Genomic DNA, 25,078 nt, shown 5'->3' with positions numbered 1-25,078 from the left:
ACCCTGTAGCAGTTAACATTGTCACAGTGGCAGTAAAGGGAAAGCGAGCCAGGCTATCACACACTGTGTCCCTTTGCCTACATGGAGGATGATGATGATTCATTATTAAAGCATTACTAGTGCGAGGCAGTGTGTGCTGGCCAGTACACTCAGGATCTGGCTGGTTTGGGCTCACAGACAGGTGAGGCTGAGCTATCAGCGGCTGGGTCTCCGTGCTGTTGCACACATCTCTCTCTATTTCTCTCTCTTACTCTCTCTAGGCTCTCTCTTTCTTTCTCTCTCTCCCCTATCTCTTTCTCTCTCAGTCACGGCAGACGTGCGCATTGCCTCATACATCCTCTCTCATTCTCTCGTTTCCTTTCTCGCTCTCGCTCGCTCTCTCTCTCGCTCTTCTCTCTCTCTCTCTCTCTCTGACTCTCTCTAGGCTCTCTCTCTTTCCCCCTCTCTCTTTCTCTCTCAGTCATGGCAGACGTGCGCATTGCCTCATACATCCTCTCTCATTCTCTCTTTTCTCTCTCTCTCTCTCTCTCTCTCTCTCTCTCTCTCTCTCTCTCTCTCCTTCTCTCTCTCTCCTCTCGCTCTTCTCTCTCTCTCTCTCTCTCTCTCGCTCTTCTCTCTCTCTCTCTCTCTCTCTCTCTCTCTCTCTGACTCTCTCTAGGCTCTCTCTCTTTCCCCCTCTCTCTTTCTCTCTCAGTCATGGCAGACGTGCGCATTGCCTCATACTTCTTCTCTCATTCTCTCTTCTGATTCATGCAGTAGTGGGGACCTGGGCAGCCTCTGTCTCACTCTCTCTAAACCTGTCAACCTACAGTGGTGTAACACTCTCAATAACATACTGTAGCGGGAACACATGCTGTGTGCGTGACTACAAGCATGTTACATGCAGTCAATACAAAGATGACTCACCACAACACCAAACTGGACCATAAAAAGTTTGTAGATGTAGGTTAAGCAAGTGTTTCAGAGCAGCTGGTAAACCTTCCCATACACCAAAATGGATGATGTAAAAATCACAAAAATGACATTATACGCCTAGATCGGTGGGGGATTTTCAGACTGGCGTCATGTAACAAATGCAATGTTAACTCATTCTGTTGGGAAGTGTTTCAGGTCTCTCTAGAGTCTGCATGTGAATGGGCCAAACCACTACATCATACCAGACATAGCAGCACTGCCACTGGCCTAGCGCTCAGCTTGGCCGTTCCTGTTCACTCACCTCAGGTGAACCCATCGTTCGCATTCACAACGTTACATCAACACACTCCTTACAATCAACTGAACCAGATGGAACAGTGCTACACATTTTCATTTGTATTTCAATATGAACATTGATGAGTAGGCTATTTGTCCCTAATAATAAGATACAATGTATATGGTTTCTCACCATCATTTTTGATGACACGCTAAATATCTGGCTCGATTGCCGTCCAGGACCTCTATATCAGGCGGTGTGAAAGGAAGGTCCAGAAAATCCTTAAAGACTCCAACCACCCAAGCCATAGATTATTCTCTCTACTTCCGCACGGCAAGTGGTACCGGTGCATGAAGTCTGACACCAACAGGCTCCTGAACAGCTTCTATCCCCATGCCATAAGACTGCTAAATAGCTAACTAAATAGCTAACAAAATGGCTACACGGACTATCTGAGTTGACCTCTGTATTCTATTCTTATTTTGCACTCTATGCACACTCACAGGGCCCTACACACTACACACACTGATACTCCAACACACATACAAACACTCACTCCATCATTTGCTCACACACACATGATATACAGCTACATTTATAGTGACTCTACACACACCCACTCACATACAATCATCATATAAGCTGCTGCTACTCTTTTTATCATATATCCTGATCCCTTGTCACCTTACCCCTATACATATCTACCTCTATCGATCCAGTATCCCTGCACATTGTAAATATGGTACTAGAACTGACCCCTTATATAGTATGCTTACTTACTTTATCGTGTTCTTCTTATTTTTATATCGCGTGTGTTTTTGTTCTACCTTGTTATTTTTAGTATTACATTGTTATTGATTACTGCATTATTGGGGTTATAGCTTGCAAGAAAGGCATTTAACTTTACTTGTGCATGTGACATTAAAACTTTAAACTTGAAACTGAAACTGAAACAGACTCTCCTTCTTTAGACTATTTACAATGAAACTGAGGAACAGCTAAAGGAATTTGTCACGGACGTACAGTATCTCCATTTCACCTGAAGGATAGGCAAATGAGTCTAAAAATGTTTGGTCTAGCACAAGGTAGTCTCGGAAGCTCAGGCTTCTCACGTTCTGTTATAATATTTGAGTCAATGAGAGGGGTTGCTAAAAAACTGAAAACCTGCCAACCAGCCCACCCCCCAAAATGAGAAACCACACACAATGAGCTCTGTAATGGCCATAAGGACAGACCTAAAAACAGACCACTATAGTCATTTTTCTTGCTCTCTCTCTCTCTCTATATATATATATCTCTCGCTCTCTCTCATGCTCTCTAGCTCTCTTTGACTCTCTCTAGGCTCTCTCTCTTTCCCCCTCTCTCTTTCTCTCTCAGTCATGGCAGACGTGCGCATTGCCTCATACTTCTTCTCTCATTCTCTCTTCTGAGTCATGCAGTAGTGGGGACCTGGGCAGCCTCTGTCTCACTCTCTCTAAACCTGTCAACCTACAGTGGTGTAACACTCTCAATAACATACTGTAGCAGGAACACATGCTGTGTGCGTGACTACAAGCATGTTACATGCAGTCAATACAAAGATGACTCACCACAACACCAAACTGGACAACATTTTTCTTGTCGTTTTTCTGCCAATTTTACGCCATAATAAATTAAGCAGTTGATTGATTGCATTAGTTTTCCAAAGGTGTACTGGAGAAAGGTATAGTAGTGGTTGTTTACACTCAATTTAAGTAGTAGAGGTTTTACTTAATATCTCACCTACTGGTCCTTATTCCACATCTAGGTGATAGAGACCTAATGACACAATAAGCTTCACATTCCATCCCAGAGATTTCCACCTGCTCAAACCAGGACCTAAGGCTGCCAGGGAGGTAATTACTTGTCGATTATATGGGAATAGTTAATCATCCATTTATAGGAAGGAGAAACATTGACAGGGTCAATAACACTGAGATTGAGTTCTATGTTATGAACAAAAATGAATTTAGATGATTAGATGAGGTTATTAGTCACATGCAGAGGGTTGCAGATGTACAGTGAAATTCTTAAGCTCTGAGCTCCAACAGTGCAGGTCAAAAAGAGAAGTTGGAAGTCCGGGCGGCAGGAGGGGGATTAGGGGTAGAAGCTATTGGCCATTCTGGCAGTTTCTGCCCGTGTCTGAGTGATGGAAGCGGAGAGAACAGGCCGTGGCTCGGGTGACTGAGGTCCTTGATGACAGCCATTTAATGAGTCAGACCAACAAATGAGGGGCACTCAAACTGTTAAGTAATTTATGCAACAAAAATATTATTTTCAATATGCTTTTCTCAGAAAAACAAGAAAAAGTAATGTCGTAGTCCACATAATTAGATAATAATTGTATTTTGATTGGATATAAATGAATTGCAATAATGAATGTGTGCACTGTGTAAGGTCACTCAAGCGTACCTCAGAGGCGGCAGAGACACCTCCACCTCCAAAGCTGCTGTTTGGAAACCTACCCAAGCGGAAAAAATTATATTTTAATATATTACAAGTATACTGAAGTATACTTAAATATACTAACAATTCATATAATATACTTCAAATACGAGATGTATTTATCTAGTATATCTTTAAGTATCCTTTAAATATACTATAATTTCACTTCAATACACTTATTAAAAGTGTATTTTAAATTAATTGTTTTTCAGTCTTTAAGTCCAAAATCATTGGCACCCTTGATAAAGATGAGCAAAAAATACAAATACCGAGCTATATTGTATTCTCCAAAAGATAGGAGTCAAAATTATTGGCACCGCTGTTTTCAATACTCAAGCACCTTCCCCTTGTGAGGATAACAACACTGAGACATTTTCTAAAATGTTTTATGATATATGGACCGCCCTCTTCAATTCAAACCACAGGTTTTCAATGGGGTTCACGTCCGGAGACTGAGATGGCAGTGTTGGGGAGTAGTGTAATTCAACTAGTAATTAAATTACATTTAGCAGTAGCTTGGTGGTAGTTGAACTAAATTCAAATCTTGGTAGTGTTTCAGTAGTTAATTACTTTTTTGCCATGTACTGGTGTAGCTAACTACTGGAACTACACACTACTTTTTTGCAAAAATAAAATATGTGTGAAGTAGGCAAGAATTTCCTTATTATTTCGGCATTAGACCTGCCAAATTCTCACTTGAAACATAGTTTTTGTGTTTAATAGGCTAAATTACCCATTCTGTTAACATCCGACTCCAGAGTGAACTGTTCTTACCATTTATAATGAACAAAAATATAAACGCAACATGCAACAATTTTGAAGATTTTACCGAGTTACAGTTCATATAAGGAAATCAGTCAATTGAAATAAATTCCGTAGGCCATAATCTATGGATTTCACATGACTGGGCAGGTGTGCAGCCATAGGTGGGCCTGGGAGGGCATAGGCCCACCCACTTGGCAGCCAGGCCCACCCACTGGGGAGCCAGGCCCAGCCCATCAGAATGAATTATTCCTCTCAGACGATCCCGCAGGTGAAGAAGCCGGATGTGGAGGTCCTGGGCAGGTGTGGTTACACATGGTCTGCGGTTGTGAGGCCGTTTGAACGTACTGACAAATTCTCTCAAACGATGTTGGAGTCAGCTTATGGTAGAGAAATTAACATTAAATTCTCTGGCAACAGCTCTGGTGGATATTCCTGCAGTCAGCATGCCAAATGCATGCTCCCTCAAAACTTGAGACATTTGTAGCATTGTGTTGTGTGACAAAACTGCACATTTTAAAGTGGCCTTTTACTGTCACCAGCACAAGGTGCACCTGTGTAATGATCATTCTGTTTAATCAGCTTGATATTCCACACCTGTCAGGTGGATGGTTTATCTTGGCAAAGGAAAAATGCTCACTAATAGGGATGTAAACAAATTTGTGCACAAAATTTGAGAGAAATACTATTTTTGTGCATATGGAAGATTTCTGTTTTTTTTTATTTCAGCTCATGAAACATTTACATTTTAGTGGACGCTCTTATCCAGAGCGACTTACAGTTAGTGAGTGCATACATTTTCATACTGGACCCTCGTGGGAAACGAACCCACAACCCTGGCGTTGCAAGCACCATGTTCTACCAACTGAGCTACAGGGGACTACACTTGAGACCAACACTTTACATGTTGCATTTATATTTTTGTTCAGTGTACAAATGATAATTTTTCACGAAGAAGTTTGGATTTAGTGAACTACTTTTTCAAAGTAACTTTAATTAAGTAAACTATGTTTTTCTTAAGGCTAGCTTTAGTGGAGCTTAACTTCTTCCAGTGTGAAGTAATTGGTACGTAGCTTGGTAAACTATACTTTCAGAGCAGCTTCCCCAACACAGTGAGATGGTCATTGCAAAATGTTGATTTTGTGGAAATTAACAATTTCTTTGTGGATTTTGATTAGTGCTTGGGGTTATTCCAATAAAGATCATTAAAAAAATACAAAAGTATATTTATCATGGACATACAGTACTTTTATATCCTTAAATATATTAATGAATACTTGTTTTATCAGATTGGGAGAGGATAGACAGGATAAACATTTTGGGAACAATTACTTCTCTGAGGCTTACATCTGATAACAAAGTGCTCTTTTACACATCAACTAGAATAGAAGGTTTTTTTCAAACCCTGAGATTACAGTGAACACATTTTTAAAGCTTTGCAATGCCCTCACTCATTGGGGAAGGGATGGCAGGGCCGAATTAGACTAAATATCCTTCCTCACAACACAGCTGATCTCCCTAAAAATACAACCATTCAGGAGAACACATTGATGAAGTGTGCAACAGTGAAGAACAAACTGAGGTTTCCAGCACAAACATGGAAACTTGGAACCGAGTGGCAGCTCCAAAGCCATTCCCAAGCCCTTTCATTCAGGAACATTCAAAAAGGCATCAAGAGTCACTTTGAAGCATGAAGAAAACATTTGAGGATAAACCAGAAATACCTTCTATTCAGGAAACATCCACATAGAGCTTGTTACTTCAGGAATAACAATTAGCCATGTCCTCCCTGCCCTCTATTTTTGAACACCTTCCAGACTGAATAGCATAGATCCAGACTGAATAGCATAGAGATGACTGCCTCACCCAGGAGAGAGGAACATCTTTAGTGCAGATTTTGGTCACTATGGTATGGAGTCACAGTTGAATGTATAGCATTTCTGTTTTTCAGATGGCCAGACAAGCATTCAAAGCTGTTTGATTCTTAATCCAAAAGATTAATGAAGTTTGTGGATTTGCTCACACAAAGCCACACATGATCTAAGAGGACTGCAGGGGACAAAAGCACAGTGGTGTTAACATTTTCAACAACATGCTCTTTGTACTAAGTTGCTTTCCTTTTCCTTTTTTTGCTTTCTAAAAGGTCATTCTTATTTTGATCTTTTGAGTGTCTTTCGAGTTTCATGAAGTAGGACCATAGTAAAAAAATCATGATCCAGTGTTCACTTGCGTTTCATGATAACACTACTGGGATGTTGACCTTTTTTTTGTGATTAATCGTTCTGGTGAATCCATCAGTCGATGAAAGAGTAATTTTGAGAATGATAACTCTCTGGGCCCAACAATCCCTGCACAGTATGACCAAGGTTAGGAAAATACTGATTAAATCTCTCGTCAGAAGCTGTTTGTAACATGTTGGCTCCCCCTTGTGGATCAAAACACAAGTCCAAGGTACATGACCACAGTATTGACATGGCAACAGACATTATCTGGTCAAACCAAAGGTGTGTCACTCAAAATCATTAATGTTATTTTCTTCCAGCCCATTTGTATGTAACTTTTTCCAAACAGTAATAATAGTCACATATGGACACATTATTTAATAGATGGTAACCAATGAGTTCTCCTGGACTGGGAAGGAAAGTATAGTATAGTATAGTATAGTATAGTGTAGTAGTATCTTTTGTATCTTTTTTTCCTCTCAGACTGTTCCCCATTTAAGCACTGCTGCTGGCATTTCACACACTTTGCCAGGCATCTCACAGACAGTCTTGCCAGATGACCTCACACCCAGCTTCCAGTCATTGTGCAGATGCTAGCAGATACCCAAAGACTTCCAGTCATTGTGCAGATGCTAGCAGATACCCATAGACTTCCAGTCATTGTGCTAATGCTAGTTAGCATTGGCTCGCAAAACTACCTCTAACTTCCTTCATACTGGACACAGAGACATAAAAATGTATCCCTTTAAGATGAATAAACTTACTGTAAGTCACTCTGGATAAGCGCATCTGCTAAATTACTAAAATGTCAAATGTAAATGTTTTACATAGAGATCTAATATTACTGTATTTAAAAAAAAATATATATATAGATGTCACAAATCTTTAAAATGTAGTTATTTTTTTACATTTGACTGTTTAAAATGTAGTTATTTGTTACATTTGACTGTGTAAAACCTAGCAGTACTACATATTATTCTGAGAGTATTTTTGCAAAAAAACATTATTATTTGTCACTCTGAAATGAAACCAAGTAAGTGATAGAGTTTCAACAAACACATGTCTTCCATTGATAGTGAAAAAACACACACATTTCTTTCATAATTTCTTTCAACAATAAAAGCTAATTTACCAACATTTCTGAAAATGGATATACTGTATAGTGTTTTGGAATACACTACCAGTCAAAGGTTTAGACACACCTACTCATTCAAGGGTTTTTCTTTATTTTTACTATTTTCTACATTGTAGAATAATAGTGAAGACATCAAAACTATGAAAAAACACATATGGAATCATGTAGTAACCCAAAAAGTGTTAAACAAATCAAAATATATTTTATATTTGAGATTCTTCAAATAGCCACCCTTTGCCTTGATGACAGCTTTGCACACTATTGGCATTCTCTCAACCAGCTTCATGAGGTAGTCACCTGGAATGCATTTCAATTAACAGGTGTGCCTTCTTAAAAGTTAATTTGTGGAATGTATTTCCGTCTTAATGCGTTTGAGCAAATCAGTTGTGTTGTGACAAGGTAAGGGTGGTATACAGAAGATAGCCCTATTTGGTAAAAAACCAAGTCCATATTATGTCAAGAACAGCTCAAATAAGCAAAGAGAAATGACAGTCCATCATTACTTTAAGACATGAAGGTCAGTCAATAGGGAACATTTCAAGAACTTTGAAAGTTTCTTCAAGTGCAGTCGCAAAAACCATCAAGCGCTATGATGAAACTGGCTCTCATGAGGACTGCCACAGGAATGGAAGACCCAGAGTTACCTCTGCAGCAGAGGATAAGTTCATTAGCGTTACCAGCCTCAGAAATTGCAGCCCAAATAAATGCTTCACAGAGTTCAAATAACAGACACATCTTAACATCAACTGTTCAGAGGGGACTGTGTTAATCAGGACTTCATGGTCGAATTGCTGCAAAGAAACCACTTCTAAGGACACCAATAATAAGAAGAGACCTGCTTGGGCCAAGAAACATGAGCAATGGATATTAGACCGGTGGAAATGTGTTCTTTGGTCTGGAGTCCAAATTGGAGATTTTTGGTTCAATCCGGATGATCTCTGGATGTGTAGTTCCACCGTAAAGCATGGAGGAGGAGGTGTTATGGTGTGGGGGTGCTTTGCTGGTGACACTGTCTGTGATTTATTTAGAATTCAAGGCACACTTAACCAGCATGGCTACCACAGCATTCTGCAGCGATACGCCATCCCATCTGGTTTGGGCTTAGTGGGCCAATCATTTGTTTTTCAACAGGACAATGACCCAACATCTCCAGGCTGTGTAAGGGCTATTTTACCAAGAAGGGGAGTAATGGAGTGCTGCATCAGATGACCTGGCCTCCACAATCCCCCGACCTCAACCCAATTGAGATGGTTTGGGATGAGTCGGACAGCAGAGTGAAGGAAAAGACGCCAACAAGTGCTCAGCATATGTGGGAACTCCTTCAAGATTGTCGGAAATGCATTCCAGGTGAAGCTGGTTGAGAGAATGCCAAGAGTGTGCAAAGCTGTCATCAAGGCAAAGGGTGGCTATTTGAAGAATCTCAAATGTAAAATATATTTTGATTTGTTTAACACTTTTTTGGTTACTACATGATTCCATATGTGTTTTTCCATAGTTCTGATGTCTTCACTATTATTCTACAATGTAAAAAATAATAAAAAGAAAGAAAAACCCTTGAATGAGTAGCTGTGTCCAAACCTTTGACTGGTGCAGTATACATAATATATGTAATAGTAATTTAGTAATTGTGTTTAATAGCATAGTGATGGAGTTCAGCAGTTTTTATATATGAATGAAATAAGATATTAAGTTGATAGGTCTATTTCTCTGAAGGTCAACTTACAAATTCTGTATATTTACAGGCTCTGTGACCTGACCATGCAGCTGGTCATTCAGTAGCAGCCTTGAACCTCCATGCCAGACAAGATTACTGTCTGCAACACATTGGCAGCACAGAGCAGGAGTTTACTCTGGGGCAACGAGCAGAGCTAAAATAAATCTGCTCTGAGCAAAGCTCTGCCCTCTGTGATATGTGACCCCCTTTAGTTGTATGGGTGATGCACAGTGACCAACAGATACAGTTCAAACTGACTGGCACGGTCAGAGTTGAATTGTGACTGGCAGAGCTCTTACGCATGAGTCACAGTAAGTTCAGGCCAAATGTTTCCACACCCATATCAGCTTTTGTTACAGTTGTAACCTATACTAACCAGTCAAATATGTCCAGTATGTACAATACATACATTATTTCAGGAATGCAAGCCTTGTCCCTCAGCATTGACTCTCTTCTATCAACACAGTGTAGGTTTCGTTTTCCGGATCTTGACGGTACCACAGAAATATTGTGTAATGAATTTCTTCCGCTTATCTTTTGTCATGTTGATTTATTTGATACTCATTCAATAAAGCATGCTTCACTTATGCGCCCTTTAGCTACTGCACTATAATAGAAGGGAATGCAAGATCTAAGTTGAAAGATATTCACTGTAAAGTAACCAGGTCCAATAAACTAACAAGTTCCTCAAAGTCTGTCTACCCCACATTGTAATATGAGTACCCTACGTTGACAAAATAATTAGTATAAATGTTAATGGCCTACCGTTGCACAATGAAATCAACAGGTGCTTACCTCCGTATCATAAGGTCCCTTCACCTTCACCAAGGCTGTTTTCTCTGTGGAGATGATCTGCACCTGTTTAACCCCATTGATAACAGTCATCCTCAAGTCTCTGTTATCACAACAATGGAGACAATAGAAAGACCATATTTTATAGGAGTGTACTGCGACAGTCTTCTGAATCTATGATCCTAGAGAGAAAAGAGAGGTGAAGAGAGTAAAAAGAAAGTTAGCGGATGTCAGTCAGTCCCAGCCTCCCACTGATGACTCACTTGTCTACAACAGTCCCTCTCTCTCTCCTCTCCTTTCATCACCTGATACACTAATGCTATGAAACCATTAGCTTCTCAGGGAGCCCATCAGCCCATCATGGGGTTTCAGCCTGTTTTTTTTTCACTTTATACAAGGCCATTCAGTGAACTTGTGGCAGTATCTCAGAGTTCTTAATTGAACTCACAACTAGGCCATTGTAAAAAACTAGGCCACCTCTCAAAATAGTGTGCCTCAGAGAGATGGTGTGCCTCAGCGAGATGGCATCTTACAACTTCATAACTCTGAGCAAATCGTGGGCTCTTTTTTTGTATTATGTAGATGTTTATGTTCTCCTTTTGTTTGGTTATGGGTTTCATGTGGATTTAATTTAATAATTGTAAAGATAGGGTACCACATCCTGAGTAATGCAGCTTATTTTTCCACCAGCAGGTGGCTGTGTTATTTTGTGTCCAGAGACAGTGTGATCCTTGAGGCAGCTCATTTCAGGAGGTTGATAAGCTTCACACCGTTTCAATATTGTCCACTTGATGACTGTGAATGTGTTCCGTGCTTAACTAACTGTCTGATTCATATGCAATGAGCCCATTCTCTAATAACTCCTCACATCTGGTCTACAACAGCACCACAACACAGAATCTGGTGTTATTACTTTTTTTAAATGTTTAGCCAAACTGCACTGGGTTGTAAAAAAAATATTCTAACTCTTCTACTCACAACAGTTTAATGTAGATACATCCATGTCGGTTTCTGTTTAGTTTCAGATCTAGGACTATATATTCTGTTTATATATTGGTTAGTGAGTTTGCATGCTCAACTAATGATGTTGCTGTTGAAAGCATTGGTGCATATGAGAAAGGGATTGGCTCATAGACAACAGGCCACTGTTTTTAGTCAATTACTGGAACGTCCCCTCTTTGAAGGTTCTGGGAGGTAGGTATCAAGGGGGCTATGAAAGAGCAGATAATTAACTCATGGTCCAACCAAATATGTAATATTCTGATAAATGATTTAGCATTTGCACTCCAATGATTACACTTCCTCCTCATGTTACAGGAAACACACCCTGAAATATTAGCAATTAATCTATTCTATCTTCATATTATTACCATTGGTCCAAATTCGAGCCTCAGCCTCATGATTCAAAGTTGATGTATAAGTCTTTGAAGAATTACTAAGAAATGTAGAAAATTACAACATCTTTCAGAATATTTTTGATTTTTGAGAAAGAGCTTGTCCATCCCTTGTCATCATTTCAAACTACAATACTTGCTGTTCTGAATCTGCTTCTGTTCAATCATACATGCTACTTTTAACAGTGGTGAATAGAAAATGAAATTGGTTTAATGAGAGAAAAATTATGGAAAATCTGGCAACTCACTGAGGCTTCAAAGGGGTGGTGATGGTGCACAACCCCCTGAGGTCATGGATAAGGTTCCGTGCCCCACACATGCCTCATAATGAGGTTTCCCAAATGACATGGAATTGTATGGCCACCAGAGGAGGCTGGTGTGATGAACTATAGGAGGATGGGCTCATTGTAATGGCTGGAATGAAATTAATGGAATGGAGTCAAACGTGGTTTGCTGTGTTTGATACCGTTCCATTAATTCCATTCCAGCCATTGCAATGAGCCCATCCTCCTATAGCTCCTCCCACCAGCCTCCTCTGATGGCCTCATATGCCCTATTACATCTTTGACCAATCAGCATTGCCCCAGAGCCTATTGTGTTTTCATGCACTGTATTTATGATAGCACTTACACCCTGACATTTGAATACATTTGCATGCATTGTAACCCCTACCCTCTGATATAAATCAAATCCAATCAAAATTTAATAATAATAAAACGGGTGTATCCCTTCCCCCACCCCAGAATTCTACGCTGGACAATATTGCCATAATTTAGTGGAAGATGATAGCAGCTGACATAGAAGTGTGGTTGTATATGAGAATTTTGAAAATGCCAATTGTTACAAAGAAACATCTCCAGAATTGTTGCTGACCTCATTATTGAATGAGATATTTCATTTTTTACATTTTTAAATTTCACAATGCAACATTCACTCTTTCTATTTTGCTAGTCGTCTCTTTTTGCTCATACAGTATTTTCAAACACTGCGCTGTCTACATGACAATTTAAGGGCATGAGCCAATAAAATCCGGGCAAGGGTTAAATCCCTTTGTGTTGCTATGGAGACCATGACAGGCACTGTAGTACGGTTTCCACTAGCACAGCCACAAAGTAGAAATTCGTAACAATTTGCTTTTTGGTCTTAATTTAAGGTTAGGGTTAGGCAGAAGGTTACCCGTGTGGTTAAGGTTAGGGTTAATGTTAGGGTTAGGTTTAAAATCAGATTTTAAGAAGATAAATAGTAGAAATAGGCGGGGTTTATTACTTTGTGACTGTGGTAACTAGTGACGACCCTGTAGTACCGATTAGACAGGCGCATGAAATCAGAGACATGGGGGGGGGGGGGGGGGGGGTGTGAACGTTCTGCCCATTGGGTGAATACATGTCACATGTTATATTATGGAACGCTAATTCATAGATTTTTTTCATCCCACCCCTTCTCCTCCACTCGCGCTGGTTTATTCCGACTGTATCAGAAAAAACAAGATTCAGAAATGGTGTAGAATAACAGGGAAGGAACACCAGAGTATTTCCAAGCAGGGAAATACAAGGAATTTGGGAAAGGTATGGCAACAACATTTTATTTTGTTATGAAAGCTCGTTCTCGGCCTCGGTCCTCTAGTTGTACTTCTGCGGTTAATGACCGTGTTTGTCTGAGCGTGTTCATGCTAGCCGGGAGGGACCTTTATTGAGCAGACAACCTTCGGTGTCTGACTGACAGAGCCCTGACAGAGCTGGCTGGCTGAACAGTTAGCTAGCTAAACTATAGGAACTTCATTGCATTTGTGCATTAGACAGGAACACACCAATGAGCAGGCATATACGGAAATATTTTGTGGATTTTATTAAAAAGGAATTGGTTTTTAAAAACAGAAATGCTCGGATCAGCTAGTTGGTGCTCAGCTGTCTGCATGCGCCTTTGCATGGGCTGTAAATTCTCGAACACACCACTACCTTCCCTGGACACTTTTGAAGGGGGTAGGTTGGTGCCTTTTGAGACTGTGTCCCTTGGGTCACGACCCCTAGGGCGTGGGGGAGGAGGGGGTTGCTTATTTTGACATGTGCAGTAACGTTATGGCTGAACGCTCATTGTAGTAACAGGCAAGTTGTAGTGCCCTTGGATCTCTCAGTGACACAAAAATATATAAATATAGGCTACATGAGTACCCCACAACTCTGTTCAATGTGTGTCTGTGTATATTACATGCATATTACATACCTACCAATCGTCACTATGAAAGCTGTCAAACTGGAGAAAAGCATGCCCAAGACTCAATCATATAATTTGGTTCCTACTATTACAGTGAAGCTCCTGTAATTTCCTCAAGGCTTTTGAGGTTAATTGTACTGGGACTCCCATTTAGTGCTCAGTATGACAGGAAAGTATTATGGGATAGACATAGTATCTCCCCTTGGATGCCAGGTCACAGTGCTCTGGGAGAATAATTTGGAGTAGTGTGTAGGCTACTATTTGAACATTCTCAATTTACAGTCATCCCCATCGTGTGTGTGTGTGTAAAGTTCTCAACTCACTCATGTGACCCAACCTAATCGGATATTTAGATTTCTGAATATATGACAATAGCATGCTGTTGGCCAAGGCACTCATTCCATTGTATTCAAGGCTTCTGAAGACTAGAAAGATGCAAATCTCTGCTGTTGGGATAAAGTGGCATTATTTTTATGGTAGATAGCCTACTCTGTAAATAAGCAAGAGGGGGGCACTGCCCTTACCCCTAGTCTTGCCCCTGCCCCACTCATGATGCATCATCAAAGTTCTTATTCATTTACCTCCTCATGGAGAGCTAATCCTTTACCTCTGCAGAGATCATCCCCCACAGGGAGACTTCCTGGTCACAGGGGGATTGGTGTCTGCAGACTTCAGCTGCATGAACCCACCAGCCCAGGCCTCTTCTACCGGGGGATACCAATTAAGTCTGGCCCTCCACTGCATCCCAGGGAAAGAGGGCTAATTCAAGACCGTGTCACCCTCGTGGTAGTATGGGCTTCTCTGAGGATGATTGGAGTGGATGGACGCTTGGCTTTAGTTTGCTCCAGGAGTGTCAGTGAGTGTCTGCTGGCTTGTACTGCAAAGTCATATTTTTTAATCCATGACTAAACAGCACGAGTTGCTGTTTTCATTTTATTGACTGAAACTAGACATAGTTCAGAGTAAGCAGTGAGACAGTTCATGTCTAAGGGTAGGCTAACTTTATTTAAGCAATAATGCCAGATTAGGTGTGGTGTAATTAAGCAAAAAGGCCCGACCCACTGGGCACACACTGTTTGAATCAACGCTGTTTCCATGTCATTTCAACAAAATTACGTTGAACCAACATGGAATAGATGTTGAATTGACATCTGTGCCCAGTGGGGATGGGGTGTGGTATATTAATTATAATTTATAATTTTTTTTATAGCTCTTTTCATTACAATCTCAAAGCGCTTTAAAGCTGCAATATGTAACTTTTTGGGCAACCCAACCAGAAATGTTATAGATCTGTAATTCTCATTGACAGCTAGTCTAAGAAGCTGTAGATATGTTCTATGTGCACTATTTCTATGCTTCCCGTTCTATGCTTCCCGTCCCGTCTTTTACTTTTGGTTTTGTACACCAGCTTCAAACAGCTGAAAATACAATATTTGAGGTTATTGAAAATATATTTCACAGCAGTTTAGATTGTACAATGATTCTATACACTATGCATTGCTTGTTTTGTCACATAAAGTTAAATTAGGCTAACTATTTCCATTTTTAGCAACCAGGAAATTGCGGAGCGATTTCTGCATATTGCACCTATAAGCACACATTTTTTTAATGACTTTTTTATGACATTGGCCATATACCACAACCCAGGGTTTTGGAAGACCTTGGGAGACCCTGACTATCATGACAAAAAACAAGGGCATAGCAGGCCAGTCACCCAGCTGCATCGAAGGTACAGTAGTTGACTGCTAAGAAAGCAAGTCAATCACCATCCCCAGGGTGGTCTTGTCAGCCTTGTCATGCTCTCAGTCATGTCCGCCCAGGGACAGGCTGGCCCACAGCTGGCAGAGACTTGCTAAATATCTTCTGATGAGCCCAGGGCTTTCAATCCTCTGTGCTCACTAGTCACTACCAGTGCTCATGCCTGACCTATTTTTCCCTTTGTTGTTTAGCCCCACGTAGGGGAATGATGCCTTTGAGATTGAGTCATAGAATAGTGTCTGGTTTGAACGATGTGCTAATCTGCGGCTTCGGGGGTGCTGTTTGATAGAGGTATTTATAGACTGGAGTAAGAGAGGAATGTTCAGTATGAGATTAGTTATGTGGTTTTGTTATTGAGGTTTACTGGGGGAGTCAGTGGGGTTTTGGCACCTAACAGCTGGGCGTAGTATCGTTCTAATTGAAGATGTAGAGCAGAGCAGAGAAAGAGCAGGCAGGTCCCCTGGGATACATCTGGTCTGTGTGTTTTTTATGTAGCATGCTGCCACATAAGGCTGAACAGTATGGGCCCAAAAATCTAATAGAGATAAAAATACATTTAAAAAGATTGCGATTTGACTTGTGATTTAGATCAAAACACTTGGGTGAACTGTTGGAATTGGAAATAAATTGATTATTCTAATTCTATAGTTGGAATACAATGGGCACTTTGAATATGTTTGACATGTTAACGAATTAAAAAGCCAGGGAGGAATTATTGTGACAGTGTAGGAACCTGTTGGCCAGTGTTTTCCAGGGGACCCTAAGATGTTACATTTTTCTCTTGATTCATGCAACATATTCATGCTTTGCCTATTCCTCTTTTATTTAGAATATACCATTGCACAAACAACATCCTGATCTAGGCCTACGGATCTAGGCCTAGATCAGCACTGGTATCAGGCTGTAGTGAACTAGCAATTAACATTAGCGGCTAACACAATTTTTTTATGACACAACTTTGTAAGAAAAGACAAACTAACTAGCTGTTTGCAGAGAGTAAGATACACAAACAGTGAAATATAGAACTCATGTGGATTGTTGCATCTGTTGCATTGACCATGCACAGTGAACTTGGAACGGCAAGTGGTGGTGTTCGAGCAACTGCACTCCTTGATTGACAGGGGCGGGGCTTGGTGTGTGTGGGAAGCGGGAGAGAGACGACTCAAGTAGCAAATGGAGTAAACTATTAAAACGGACATTACACGTGGCGGAGTGGCGTTTCAAAATATTGCCGATTCACAGCCTCTTGTGATATGGATATTGCACATGCCAAATATCACATTTTCTATCTAAATTCGATTAATCGTGCAGCCTTACTGCCACACCTCCTTAGTGAATGGTCCACGTGTGGCTAATTGTCAATACACACACACACATGCATCCACACGCACACTGCCACGAGTCGTAGACGCACACACCTGGAAGGGGGCCAGACACTCTTTGTAATGGCCTACTCAGCTGTGTAAGAAAAGTCCATCAGAGTCAGGCAGCTCAATTACACCCCAGGTCGATCCGGCCTCTGGATCAAGGGAGACTTTCTCTCTCTTGTTACTAGACTTGGGGGATATACCGTTTATACTCTATACCGGGGTATACATTTTTTTGGGGGGGGGGTTGGACCTCCCAGTGCTACGCCACTGCTTATAACTATAAGTACAAATCTAAGATGTGTCAAATAAATTATATCCAGCTCTGTATGAAAATCTGGATACTGCCCAACCCTACTTGTTACACACTCCAACAAATGTAGGACACTGACTGTCTGTTTGGACAGAGCACACATCGACCATCTACAACCTCAAGGGATGGCCTTCATTTCGATTTCCATGGAGTGAACAAAATAGACAGCATGAACTCTGAATAGAAGTTATTAGCATGCTAACAGGTAGAGCATATTGTTGTTTTCTCATACTATGCTCTCTTATATCTTGCTCTCCTACATACCCTGAATCATGCATTTGGCATCTACACAGTACCTAAGCTCAATATTGTTTACAAACTCAACTGTGGTGTACTGTATTCATAGTCCATGACACCATAGTGGCAACTGTGATGAACTCTAACCACACCATAGACTAACGTCTTTCCTGTAGTAGCATATTACAGTTCAGAAACACACAGGCTTTGAAGTCTGACATGAAACAAATCCACAGTATACTATGGTATAAATACTATAGTATTCACTGTAGTGTTTATGCGGACTTTACTGTAGTATACTGTAGTATTTACAGTTAACTATAGTATACAGTGAGGGAAAAAAGTATTTGATCCCCTGCTGATTTTGTACGTTTGCCCACTGACAAAGACCTGATCAGTCTATAATTTTAATGGTAGGTTTATTTGAACAGTGAGAGACAGAATAACAAAAAAAAAATCCAGAAAAACGCATGTCAAAAATGTTATAAATTGATTTGCATTTTAATGATGGAAATAAGTATTTGACCCCTCTGCAAAACATGACATAGTACTTGGTGGCAAAACCCTTGTTGGCAATCACAGAGGTCAGACGTTTCTTGTAGTTGGCCACCAGGTTTGCACACATCTCAGGAGGGATTTTGTTCCACTCCTCTTTGCAGATCTTCTCCAAGTCATTAAGGTTTCGAGCCTGATGTTTGGCAACTCGAACCTTCAGCTCCCTCCACAGATTTTCACACTCCCTTTAAGAGTGTGCTCCTAATCTCAGCTCGTTACCTGTATAAAAGACACCTGGCAGCCAGAAATCTTTCTGATTGAGAGGGGGTCAAATACTTATTTCCCTCATTAAAATGCAAATCAATTTATAACATTTTTGACATGCGTTTTTCTGGATTTTTTGTTGTTATTCTGTCTCTCACTGTTCAAATAAACCTACCATTAAAATAATAGACTGATCAGTTCTTTGTCAGTGGGCAAACATACAAAATCAGCAGGGGATCAAATACTTTTTGTCCCTCACTGTAAATACTGTAGTAAAATAACTAGTATGTTATAGTATTTACTTTAGTGTCTTTGCGAACAGTACATTTACATTTACATTTTAGTCATTTAGCAGACACTCTTATCCAGAGCGACTTACAGGAGCAATTAGGGTTAAGTGCCTTGCTCAAGGGCACATTTACGTCATTTAGCAGACGCTCTTATCCAGAGCGACTACAAATTGGTGCATTCACCCTATAGCCAGTGGGATAACCACTTTGCAATTATACTTTTTTTTTTTGGGGGGGGGGGGAGGGGTGGAAGGATTACTTTATCCTATCCCAGGTGTTCCTTAAAGAGGTGGGGTTTCAAATGTCTCCAGAAGGTGGTGAGTGACTCCGCCGTCCTGGCATCGTGAGGGAGCTTGTTCCACCATTGGGGTGCCAGAGCAGCGAACAGTTTTGACTGGGCTGAGCGGGAACTATGCTTCCGCAGAGGAAGGGGAGCCAGCAGGCCAGAGGTGGATGAACGCAATGCCCTCGTTTGGGTGTAGGGACTGATCAGAGCCCGAAGGTACGGAGGTGCCGTTCCCCTCACTGCTCCATAGGCAAGCACCATGGTCTTGTAACGGATGCGAGCCTCAACTGGAAGCCAGTGGAGTGTGCGGAGGAGGGGGGTGACGTGAGAGAACTTGGGAAGGTTGAACACCAGACGGGCTGCGGCATTCTGGATGAGTTGTAGGGGTTTAATGGCACAGGCAGGGAGCCCAGCCAACAGCGAGTTGCAGTAATCCAGACGGGAGATGACAAGTGCCTGGATTAGGACCTGTGCCGCTTCCTGTGTAAGGCAGGGTCGTACTCTCCGAATGTTGTAGAGCATGAACCTGCAGGATCGGGTCACCGCCTTGATGTTAGCGGAGAACGACAGGGTGTTGTCCAGGGTCACGCCAAGGCTCTTCGCACTCTGGGAGGAGGACACAACGGAGTTGTCAACCGTGATGGCGAGATCATGGAACGGGCAGTCTTTCCCCGGGAGGAAGAGCAGCTCCGTCTTGCCAGGGTTCAGCTTGAGGTGGTGATCCGTCATCCATACTGATATGTCGGCCAGAGATGCGATTCGCCACCTGGTTATCAGAAGGGGGAAAGGAGAAGATTAGTTGTGTATCGTCAGCGTAGCAATGATAGGAGAGGCCATGTGAGGATATGACAGAGCCAAGTGACTTGGTGTATAGGGAGAAAAGGAGAGGGCCTAGAACTGAGCCCTGGGGGACACCAGTGGTGAGAGCACGTGGTGCGGAGACAGCTTCTCGCCACGCCACTTGGTAGGAGCGACCGGTCAGGTAGGACGCAATCCAGGAGTGAGCCGCGCCGGAGATGCCCAGCTCGGAGATGGTGGAGAGGAGGATCTGATGGTTCACTGTATAAAAGGCAGCAGACAGGTCTAGAAGGACAAGAGCAGAGGAGAGAGAGTTAGCTTTAGCAGTGCGGAGAGCCTCCGCGACACAGAGAAGAGCAGTCTCAGTTGAATGACCAGTCCTGAAACCTGACTGGTTTGGATCAAGAAGGTCATTCTGAGAGAGATAGCAAGAGAGTTGGCTAAAGACGGCACGCTCAATAGTTTTGGAAAGAAAAGAAAGAAGGGATACTGGTCTGTAGTTGTTGACATCAGTGGGATCGAGTGTTGGTTTTTTGAGAAGGGGTGCAACTCTCGCTCACTTGAAGACGGAAGGGACATGGCCAGCGGTCAAGGATGAGTTGATCAGCGAGGTGAGGTAGGGGAGAAGGTCACCGGAGATGGTCTGGAGAAGAGAGGAGGGGATGGGGTCAAGCGGGCAGGTTGTTGGGCGGCCTGCAGTCACTAGTCGCAAGATTTTATCTGGAGAGAGAGGGGAGAAAGAAGTCAAAGCATAGGGTAGGGCAGTGTGAGCAGGACCAGCAGTGTCATTAGACTTAACAAACGAGGATCGGATGTCGTCAACCTTCTTTTCAAAGTGGTTGACGAAGTCATCCACAGAGAGGGAGGAGGGGGGGGGGGGGATTCAGCAGTGAGGAGAATGTGGCAAAGAGCTTCCTAGGGTTAGAGGCAGATGCTTGGAATTTAGAGTGGTAGAAAGTGGCCTTAGCAGCAGAAACAGATGAAGAAAATGTAGAGAGGAGGGAGTGAAAAGATGCCAGGTCGGCAGGGAGTTTAGTTTTCTTCCATTTCCGCTCAGCTGCCCGGAGCTCTGTTCTGTGAGCTCGCAATGAGTCATCAGGCCACGGAGCTGGAGGGGAGGACCGAGCCGGCCGGGAGGATAGGGGACACAGGGAGTCAAAGGATGCAGAAAGGGAGGAGAGGAGGGTTGACAGTAGTATTTACAGTAGTGTTTTTTCAGTCTTTTTCAGTCTTTTCAGTTTTTTTTATAGTGTTTTTGTATTATTATCTTTGAGATAGAAGTAGAGGCTTTCTCCTTCAGGAAACCTACTGGAGAAATACTAAAAGAGCACATTTTCCATAACCTGTAGGATTGGGGTCTGAACAGATGGTTCAGAGCTTCTGCTCTTTTCTATAACCTGTACGGAACACAATATGTTCAATACTTGCGATATGGGGGAAAGGGAATTGACACGGTATATGCAAAATAAGGTTTAAAAAGTGGACTGTTTTTGCGGACATTACTGTAGTATTTTTAAAACATTTGCAGTAACTACAAAATCCAAGTAAAAACCAAGCAAACACCAGTAACTGAAGTGTCTGCACTTTGGCTTTGTTCCACTGTGTTGACTGCAGTTACCCGCTCTGCCATACCAAGGCAAAGAGCAGTAGGCATAACTACACAAACAGTAAAACTGAGAAAAATGGCTTTAAAGTTTATTTGCTGTCCAGACAAATATGTTGTAGATAGATAGATAAATGATAATGCACTGATGTATTATCTTATTATAAAGTATATTTTTATACATATCAACCATGACCAATGATTTGACCTAAGTCAAATAAATGACCATACAAAGTCAAACAGAAAAACAACACGAAAGTTGGATGAACACATTTAGATTGTATATACTGCACAATGTCAAATATTTCAAGTATAGACATTCTGCGTGATGAAATAGTCCTGACCTTATGGCAAAAAAATGCTACAATACAACATTCAAAACATAAAACCATTAAATACAGTTGGAATCTAGTTAGAACTTTCAAACTGTTTCCATCAAACAGAAAAATAGCAAGAAAGTTGGATAAACACGTTTCGATTGTAGATGCTGCACTTTTCCTTTGCATTACCCATATACAGTGGGGAAAAAAAGTATTTAGTCAGCCAACAATTGTGCAAGTTCTCCCACTTAAAAAGATGAGAGAGACCTGTAACTTCTTCTTTAAGAGGCTCCTCTGTCCTCCACTCGTTACCTGTATTAATGGCACCTGTTTGAACTTGTTATCAGTATAAAAGACACCTGTCCACAACCTCAAACAGTCACACTCCAAACTCCACTATGGCCAAGACCAAAGAGCTGTCAAAGGACACCAGAAACAAAATTGTAGACCTGCACCAGGCTGGGAAGACTGAATCTGCAATAGGTAAGCAGCTTGGTTTGAAGAAATCAACTGTGGGAGCAATTATTAGGAAATGGAAGACATACAAGACCACTGATAATCTCCCTCGATCTGGGGCTCCACGCAAGATCTCACCCCGTGGGGTCAAAATTATCACAAGAACGGTGAGCAAAAATCCCAGAACCACACGGGGGGACCTAGTGAATGACCTGCAGAGAGCTGGGACCAAAGTAACAAAGCCTACCATCAGTAACACACTACGCCGCCAGGGACTCAAATCCTGCAGTGCCAGACGTGTCCCCCTGCTGAAGCCAGTACATGTCCAGGCCCATCTGAAGTTTGCTAGAGTGCATTTGGATGATCCAGAAGAGGATTGGGAGAATGTCATATGGTCAGATGAAACCAAAATATAACTTTTTGGTAAAAACTCAACTCGTCGTGTTTGGAGGACAAAGAATGCTGAGTTGCATCCAAAGAACACCATACCTACTGTGAAGCATGGGGGTGGAAACATCATGCTTTGGGGCTGTTTTTCTGCAAAGGGACCAGGACGACTGATCCGTGTAAAGGAAAGAATGAATGGGGCCATGTATCGTGAGATTTTGAGTGAAAACCTCCTTCCATCAGCAAGGGCATTGAAGATGAAACGTGGCTGGGTCTTTCAGCATGACATGATCCCAAACACACCGCCCGGGCAATGAAGGAGTGGCTTCGTAAGAAGCATTTCAAGGTCCTGGAGTGGCCTAGCCAGTCTCCAGATCTCAACCACATAGAAAATCTTTGGAGGGAGTTGAAAGTCCGTGTTGCCCAGCGACAGCCCCAAAACATCACTGCTCTAGAGGAGATCTGCATGGAGGAATGGGCCAAAATACCAGCAACAGTGTGTGAAAACCTTGTGAAGACTTACAGAAAACGTTTGACCTGTGTCATTGCCAACAAAGGGTATATAACAAAGTATTGAGAAACTTTTGTTATTGACCAAATACTTATTTTCCACCATAATATGCAAATAAATTCATTAAAAATCCTACAATGTGATTTTCTGGATTTTTTTTCTCATTTTGTCTGTAATAGTTGACATGTACCTATGATGAAAATTACAGACCTCTCTCATCTTTTTAAGTGGGAGAACTTGCACAATTGGTGGCTGACTAAATACTTTTTTCCCCACTGTACAGTCATGTGAAAAAGTAAGTACACCCCCTGGAAAGTGGTCTTAATTTTTTTTGTTGTTGACATATTTGGACACATTTGAGCTAAATTCCCACCACATTCATTGATAAAGGTAACCCAATTTAACAAATCACACACAAAAAATGTAACTTTGAAAATGTTATGCAATTAAAATAAACAAAAATGCCTTTTCCTTATGCGGAAAAAGTTAGTACACCCCTATCTTTACCATCACATAAAATGGCTAAAATTAGAATCAGGTGCACCAAAACACTAGAAAATCATTAGAGAGAAACTTCCATAAAGATTAGAAACTTGATCTGGTTTGGTCTGAACCATATGGGTGTGTGGTAACACATCATGCTAAGATCAAAATACATACCCGAGGCCCTCAGAAGAAAGATTATTGATGCCCATGAGTCTGGGAGGGGTTACAAATCCATTTCCAAGCAATTCGAAGTACATCATTCCACTGTCCGACGGCTCATCTACAAATGGAAAAATGTCCAGACCACTGGCAATCTACCTAGGACAGGTCGTCCCACCTAATTCAGCCCAATATCTGACCGAAAGATGCTCATAGAAGTCTCTAAGAACCCTAGGGTAACATCAAGGGATCTACAGGCCTCTCTTGCTACAATCAATGTCGAAGTGCATGAGTCAACTGTCAGAAAGAGACTGCACAAACTTGGCCTACATGGGATGTCAGGAAGGAAGAAGCCTCTGCTCTCAAAAAATAATATCAAGACACGACTGACTTTTGCCAGACAACACCTGGGTAAAGACCAAAACTACTGGAACAATGTGCTCTGGACAGATGAGTCAAAGGTGGAGTTGTTTGACCGCAATGCCAGACACCATGTTTGGCGAAAATGAAACACTGCCTTTGAACAGAAGAACCTCATACCAACCGTAAAGCATGGCGGCGGTGGCATTATGGTTTGGGGCTGCTTTGCTGCCTCAGGGCCAACTTTCCATCATTGAGTCAACCATTAATTCTATATTGTACCAGATAATTCTTGAGGAGAATGTGAGGCCACCTGTCGATGAATACTTTTTTTTCACATTTTAGTCATTTAGCAGACGCTCTTATCCAGAGCGACTTACAGTTAGTGAGTGAATACATGTTTGAAAAAATAAAATAAAGAAAAAATCATACTGGCCCCCCGTGGGAATCGAACCCACAACCCTGTTGCAAGGGCCATGCTCTACCAACTGAGCTACACAGGGCCCACAGGGATTGCAAAGTATAATCTTTCAGTGTCATTTGTTAAATTAGGTTACCTTTATCTGTCAATAGTGTTGACGTTAATATTACATATCCATCAGTGCATTATCACTTATCTACCTACAACATATTTGGCTGGCTAGCTAAAAAATGTTAAAGCCATTTTTCTCAGTTTCATTGTTGATGTAGTAACTGCGTTTTGCCTTTGTACGGCAGGATAGAATTATATAGTAAGTACTGTAGTATTCTTTGGTAAACTGTAGTATTTTTTCATGTGGAGTGTTCATTTTTAAATATGAGATGCATTTTTCAAACTGATATGTTTTTTATGCACATCCAGGCTGCTTATTCCTTCTAAATTAGGCTCACAAGATCCAGTTGTTAGATATTTTGCAGGATGAATATTCTGTTGTAGGCCTACCCTAGTAACTGTAAAAATAATTGCTTTATGCCAAAGCTGGCCCACTGGACAAAAAAAAACCTTCTATTATGCGTTTGTAATATTGTAATATTTAAATAAAGCCACATAAGAGCCTCTTGGAATAAGAAATGGGCATATTGAGTTAGAAGTGTGGCTTGTACAGTGGCTTGCGAAAGTATTC

At 41.5% G+C, this 25,078-nt stretch overlaps 1 protein-coding gene across 1 annotated transcript in view; it reads left to right on the top strand.

Moving 5' to 3' along the window:
• The first annotated feature begins 13,161 nt into the window (after positions 1–13,161).
• Positions 13,162–25,078, top strand: part of LOC311138100 (polyhomeotic-like protein 2) — a 46,769-nt gene continuing 34,852 nt past the window's right edge. Inside the window, exon 1 of the mRNA XM_084172764.1 lies at positions 13,162–13,239. The gene's annotated coding sequence lies outside the window, so the exon portion shown is untranslated. The remainder of the gene's footprint in view (positions 13,240–25,078) is intronic.

This window comes from Coregonus lavaretus (genome assembly GCF_964263955.1).
Source record: "Coregonus lavaretus genome assembly, chromosome: 12".
Lineage (NCBI taxonomy): Eukaryota > Metazoa > Chordata > Actinopteri > Salmoniformes > Salmonidae > Coregonus > Coregonus lavaretus.
Note: the sequence above shows the minus strand (reverse complement) of the source record. Positions and strands in the feature narration are given on the sequence as shown.